Source organism: Lytechinus variegatus, chromosome 8 (genome assembly GCF_018143015.1).
Source record: "Lytechinus variegatus isolate NC3 chromosome 8, Lvar_3.0, whole genome shotgun sequence".
Classification (NCBI taxonomy): domain Eukaryota; kingdom Metazoa; phylum Echinodermata; class Echinoidea; order Temnopleuroida; family Toxopneustidae; genus Lytechinus; species Lytechinus variegatus.
The window spans coordinates 15,290,737-15,296,732 of NC_054747.1; the positions used below are offsets into that span (position 1 = coordinate 15,290,737).

At 33.7% G+C, this 5,996-nt stretch overlaps 1 long non-coding RNA gene across 1 annotated transcript; it reads right to left on the minus strand.

Annotated features, from left to right (window-relative positions):
• Positions 1-4,547: 4,547 nt before the first annotated feature.
• LOC121420041 lies at positions 4,548-5,996 on the minus strand. Its single transcript, XR_005970686.1, has 2 exons — positions 5,665-5,996; positions 4,548-5,364 (listed from the first exon to the last, which is right to left on the minus strand). It is a non-coding gene; the product is annotated as an uncharacterized LOC121420041 (long non-coding RNA).

Genomic DNA, 5,996 nt, shown 5'->3' on the forward strand with positions numbered 1-5,996 from the left:
TTTTATGTTCTCCCGTTCTATTCAGTTGGACATTATTCATATTTATCATTTGTTTCATTAAAGCTCGAAGTACAACACATTTTACGCTGCATTCATTCACCCTGTTTATTTCCATATTTGAAAGAAGGTTCAAAATAAGTAGTACAAAAAACTCGAACGTTCATAAGTAAGTATCCCTAAATTAGACCCCAAAGTAGTCAATCTGGAATAAAATTATTGTAAATGTTTTTTTGACTGATTTGAGTAGGTATGGGTGTCAACATTTACCAAAAAGAAGTTAGGATGAATACGGGTTGGGGAAAGTGCTTTTTTTTTCAAGGTCAAAGGTCAATGACCTTTTCATATATACTGTATAATGGTATCTCTGAGATGGAAAGGTGCAGGTTGGTGATAATGGTGTCAAAATGCACAAATTCTTACCAGAATATCAAATGAAATAAAATTAAGTACCTTGAATGCACATTCACCGATAAAATTCAAGGTCAAAACCTTTCAAAGGTCAATGACCTTTTATATGTTATATACCATACTGCATAATGGTATCTCTGAAATGATAAGGTACAGGCTGGCGATCATGGTGTCAAAATGTACAGATTCTTACAAGAAGATAAAATAGAATGAATTCAAGTACTTAGAATTAACATTCACCGATGAAATTTAAGTCAAAGGTTTTAAAAGGTCAATGACCTTTTTACATTATATTTACCATACTGTATAATGGTATCTATGAGATGAAAAGGCACAGGTTGGTGATCATGGTGTCAAAATGCACAGATTCTGACCAGAAGACCAAATGAAATAAAATTAAGTACCTAGAATGCACATTCACCGATAAAATTCAAGGTCAAAACCTTTCAAAGGTCAATGACCTTTTATATGTTATATACCATACTGCATAATGGTATCTCTGAAATGATAAGGCACAGGTTGGTGATCATGGTGTCAAAATGCACAGATTCTGACCAGAAGACCAAATGAAATAAAATTAAGTACCTAGAATGCACATTCACCCATAAAATTTAAGGCCAAAGGTCAATGACCTTTTATACATTATATACCATATTATATAATGGTATCTCTAAGATAAAACGGCGAAGGTTGGTGTTCTTGGTGTCAAAATACACAGATTCTTACAGGAAGATTAAATAAAATAAAATTAAGCATCAAGAATTTACATTCACCCTTAAAATTCAAGGACAAAGGTCAATGTCCTTTTTAACATAAGATAATTATAATGGTATCTCTGAGATAAAACATCACAGGTTCGTAATCTTGGTGCCAAAATGCAAAGATTTGTACCAGTAGATTAAACAATACCAAAATCAGTATACGGAATATTGTTTCACCCTTGAATTCCAAGTTCAGATGAAATATTATATATACACATATATACAGTTTATATATATATATATATATATATATATATATATATATATATATATATATATATATATACATTCATACATATATGTGTGTGTATAATCTGTATGATATAAAAATAACAAAACATTTATCCTATGTGTTCATATTTGTGATAATGTAAATAAAGATGGCTAATTTGTAATGAAAACATGGAGGTTTCATAATTTCAGTCTGAAGTAAGGTCATGGAGAATGTATTTAGGGGTCAGAGGTCAATGAACTCTTTCCAAAATATCAGTGGAAATTAAGTTTAAAAAGGTGATAACCAAATAACACTTCTTCATATACTGCAATGCATTTCCAAAAGCAATGAAAAAAAATGAAATGGATTATACAATTTGAAATTTGATGCATCATAATATCTAAATCAAGGTTGTCGTGTCTTTTTCTCTCCAGCGATAGTCCATTCACCTCATTAGCTTAATCTTCTGAAAATGGATAGGATAGGTCTAAATCTCATGTAACAGCTAGCATCATCTCAGAGCACTTCCAAAGAGCAGAGGGATGACGATGAAGATGAAATGAAGGCCATCATTAGAGCTGCAGTTTTTGTCATAGTAAATGGCATGTATCTCAACTTTATCAAAGATGAATTCCCGTATTATTATTAATTACCTCTCATTGCGAGCTGCCAGAATCTCTTGAGATGCTAATGCTGCATGACAAAACTTCATATCTGCTCTCTAGCTGCCGTAGGTCACACATGATGCTATTTCTACTAGGTATCAGTTTGTACACGGATCATGTATTTGGTCCAGAACAACTGATTGTTATCATGCATAGTAATGAAATTCAAAAGGAGATAATAGCTTACAAGTACACATCCATTGACCGAACAACACTCCTACAGCACCACTTCCAGTTCTTGAGGATCAAGCTGCAACATATCAGTAATAATATAGATCCTGGTATGTTATCCCTTGACAGAACATAAGGCTTTCATTGAATGGGCCAGATCAAAGTCCTGAAAATGTCAGAAGGTTTCCAAGAGTTTAATTACTCTTTGCTGAAGTTGAGACACTTAACTGCATTTACTATGACAAAAGCTGCAGCTCTAATGATTGCCTTATTTCAATTCTTCATCATTGTCCCTGGCTATATGAAAATGTTCTTAGATGATGCCTATCTTTTCTATTTACAGCTTAAGTTATAGTATATAGTATTGATTGTAGCATTAGAGGTTAGTGAAATATTGCTACAGAGAAATTAGTACCTTGATTTAGATTTATAAAATGCATATCTAAATGCTGCTACATTGGACAACTTCACCATTTCAAATTATTTCATACATGATTTTTGTTACACTTTTGGCAATGCATTACTACAGTATATATTAAAGGGTGCAATTTGATTCAAATTCCACCTCGAGCTTGTATTTTGACATCATCATTGGTCCAGGAATCAACTATTAAATTTCTGTTCATTTTCCACGCAGGTGAGTCTTTTTCACATCAGAATCACTGTATACCTACATGCCACAATCAAGTTATATCGACCTATTTACTTAAATTTCCAGCCGTTTTTTACATAGTTCATTGACCTCTAACCCCTAAATATATTTTTCATGGCCATTATTTATCCCTATTTCAAATTGAAATGATTAAACATCCAAGTTTTCATTACAAATAGCTATTTTTCTTTCTATTATTCACAAGAAATGTGAATATAATGGATTAATATCTTTTTGGGGGAATCGTGAATGGATATATCAATATTTATTGATTTTTGACCTTTGACATTGGATATCAAAGGTGAAGGATAATTCTTTAATATTATTTTGTGCCTTTTTATCTTCTTGCAAAAATTGCTTTTTTACACCAAAATCACCAACATGCAGCGTTTTATCTCGGAGATACCATTATACGATATATATAACCTATGTAAAAAGTTCATTGACCTTTGACCTTGAACTTTATGGATTAATATGCACTCTGGGTACTTATTTTTATTTTATTTGATCTTCCTGTAAGAAACTCTGCATTTTGACACCAAGATCACCAACCTGCGCCTTTTCATCTCAGAGATACCATTATACCGTATATGGTATATAATGTGAAAAAGGTCATTGACCTTTGAAAGGTTTTGACCTTGAATTTCATTGGTGAATGAGCACTGAATATACTTGATTTGATTTTATTTGATCTTCGTGTAAGAATCGTGCATTCTGACACCAAGATCATCAACCTGCGCCTTTTCATCTCAGAAATACCATTATATCGTATATGGTATATAATGTAAAGAAGGTCAATGACCTTTGAAAGGCTTTGACCTTGAAAGTTTTCGTTTAATGTGCATTCTGGGTCCTTAATTTTATTATATTTGATATTGTGGTAAGAATTTGTGCATTTTGACACCATTATCACCAACCTGCGCCTTTCCATCTCAGAGATACCATTATACAGTATATATGAAAAGGTCATTGACCTTTGACCTTGAAAAAAAGCACTTTCCCCAACCCGTATTCCTCCTAACTTTTTTTGGTAAATGTTGACACCCATACCTACTCAAATCAGTCAAAAAACCATTTCCAATAATTTTATTCCAGATGGTTACTAATTACGGGATACTAAGTATAACAGTTGTAGAAATACGTTATACATGTACATCTTAATTGTATAAACATGATAAATTACAATTTATACTCATATTAATATGAGAGTGAAAAAACATTTAACCACACAACAAAGCTTTTGGCATTAATACCACATCAAAGATGCAATAAAATTAGAGGCATATGTAATTAATAATGTTGACGAGGGTATGATACATGAAATACATACAAATAAAATGTGTTCATATCAGTATGAGTAGGAATAAACTGTGCACAATATCAACATAACTTAAGAAATAACGTTAAGACTACCGTATATCTATCAATAGCCATTCCCAATTTTTGTTAACCACTCACAAACACACACTCAAACACAAAATAATAACAATCAAATGCATTTCCTTGATGTGATTTTTAAAAGCCACTGGTAGTAATGTTAGGATTTTCCTTCAGAAGTTTCACAGGTTATGCACGTAAGGCAATATAAATCTAATCACGCGTGCGATCTCTATCAATCATACTGTCAGGTTTGAGCCAAGAACTTCAACAAAAGAAACTTATAGATCACTGAAATATACTTTTAACTTCCCTTTTTAATCAAGGACTTGAGGAACCTCATCACATTTAACACTTATCCAGTCAATCCAACACCAAACAATCTCACATTGGTTGCACACCGAATATCAAATCAATTCAATATCAAATTATACAAACTTCCAATGGATCAAATTGTTCAACTAATAAATAACACATTAATAAGTGCATCAACTTGCTGGAAAAACAGATTTCAAATTAATCAAGTATCACAGTGTAAAAAAATGACAAAGACTACTAATGCCTACATGCATATTGGCCAATATTGTCAAAAGTCCATTGTATTCATGAGTGTCAGTTAAATTCAGTTGCGATGTCCCAAAAGGTTCGTTCATGAACATGTGGTTGAAACTTAGACTGGAAGTGCAAGTTCAGAAATAAACGTTTGTCACCAACTCCATAAGGTTTGTCTATAAAGATGTTGATAGAAACTATCAGAAGCATACGTCACCTATACGCCTTCATCAAACCTACGGTAAGCAGGATCAGAACTGATGACTGAAGAATCAGTAGGGTTCGGCCATGATATACAACAGAACGCGGTCTGGCAGATCGCACAGTTGGCTTTCAAGTTTGGAGCGCTGGCCCAGGCGTTAGCAACTGTCACTAAGTCTCACTAAGTACATCCACAAAGAAGGAGCGTAAGTCCCCTGCCGTTTCACTGAGGTAGCAGGTGATCAAATTCCAATGGCCAATGTTGCTGCCACAAAGGGGCCTCACAAAGGCGTCTCCGGTGTCAAGCCAAGACTCAAAGGGCGTGGCCGAAGTCTAGACAATATCCTCAGTAATAAGAGCTACCTGTAAATCATAACCAATGCTTGCGTGTAACAGTAACCATTCCTTTTATAAATGTCAGTATTCATCATAATACAACAGGATATCACTTATCATACCATAGTAATTATTATTCATAATGCATTTTAACTGCAAGATATTTTATCCACCGCAAATAAGGACAAAGTACATGTAAAGATAATTCCGTGAATTTAGATTTCAATATTCAGAATACACATTTCAAACAGCATTTGTATTATTACTCTCTAACCTGTCTATCTTTCAATTAAAGTGGAAGAAATGTAAGGGTATAATTCAACTTACAACTTGACTTGTGAAAATAGGCCAGAAAGGAAGACACAGGTCCTCTCTCTCCAAAAGTCAATAGGCACAGTGCTTGCCCAAGCTATACAAGAAAGGCAACCCTTCACACTATCTCTCACTCCACACATCAGCTCACACACTTCCATTCAGAATCGCTCAAGCCAACACACAGTTTCTTTAGAGGTTAATTTGCATATCAAGTCAAACTGTAGCTCCTAAAGTTGTGCCTGCAATAAAGGAATCAAGAATGCTAATAGGTTAACTAGCAAAAGAACTGAGGGATATCTGTCAAAGAAATTAGTCACACCTGACAATTCTCCCCCTCCTTAACC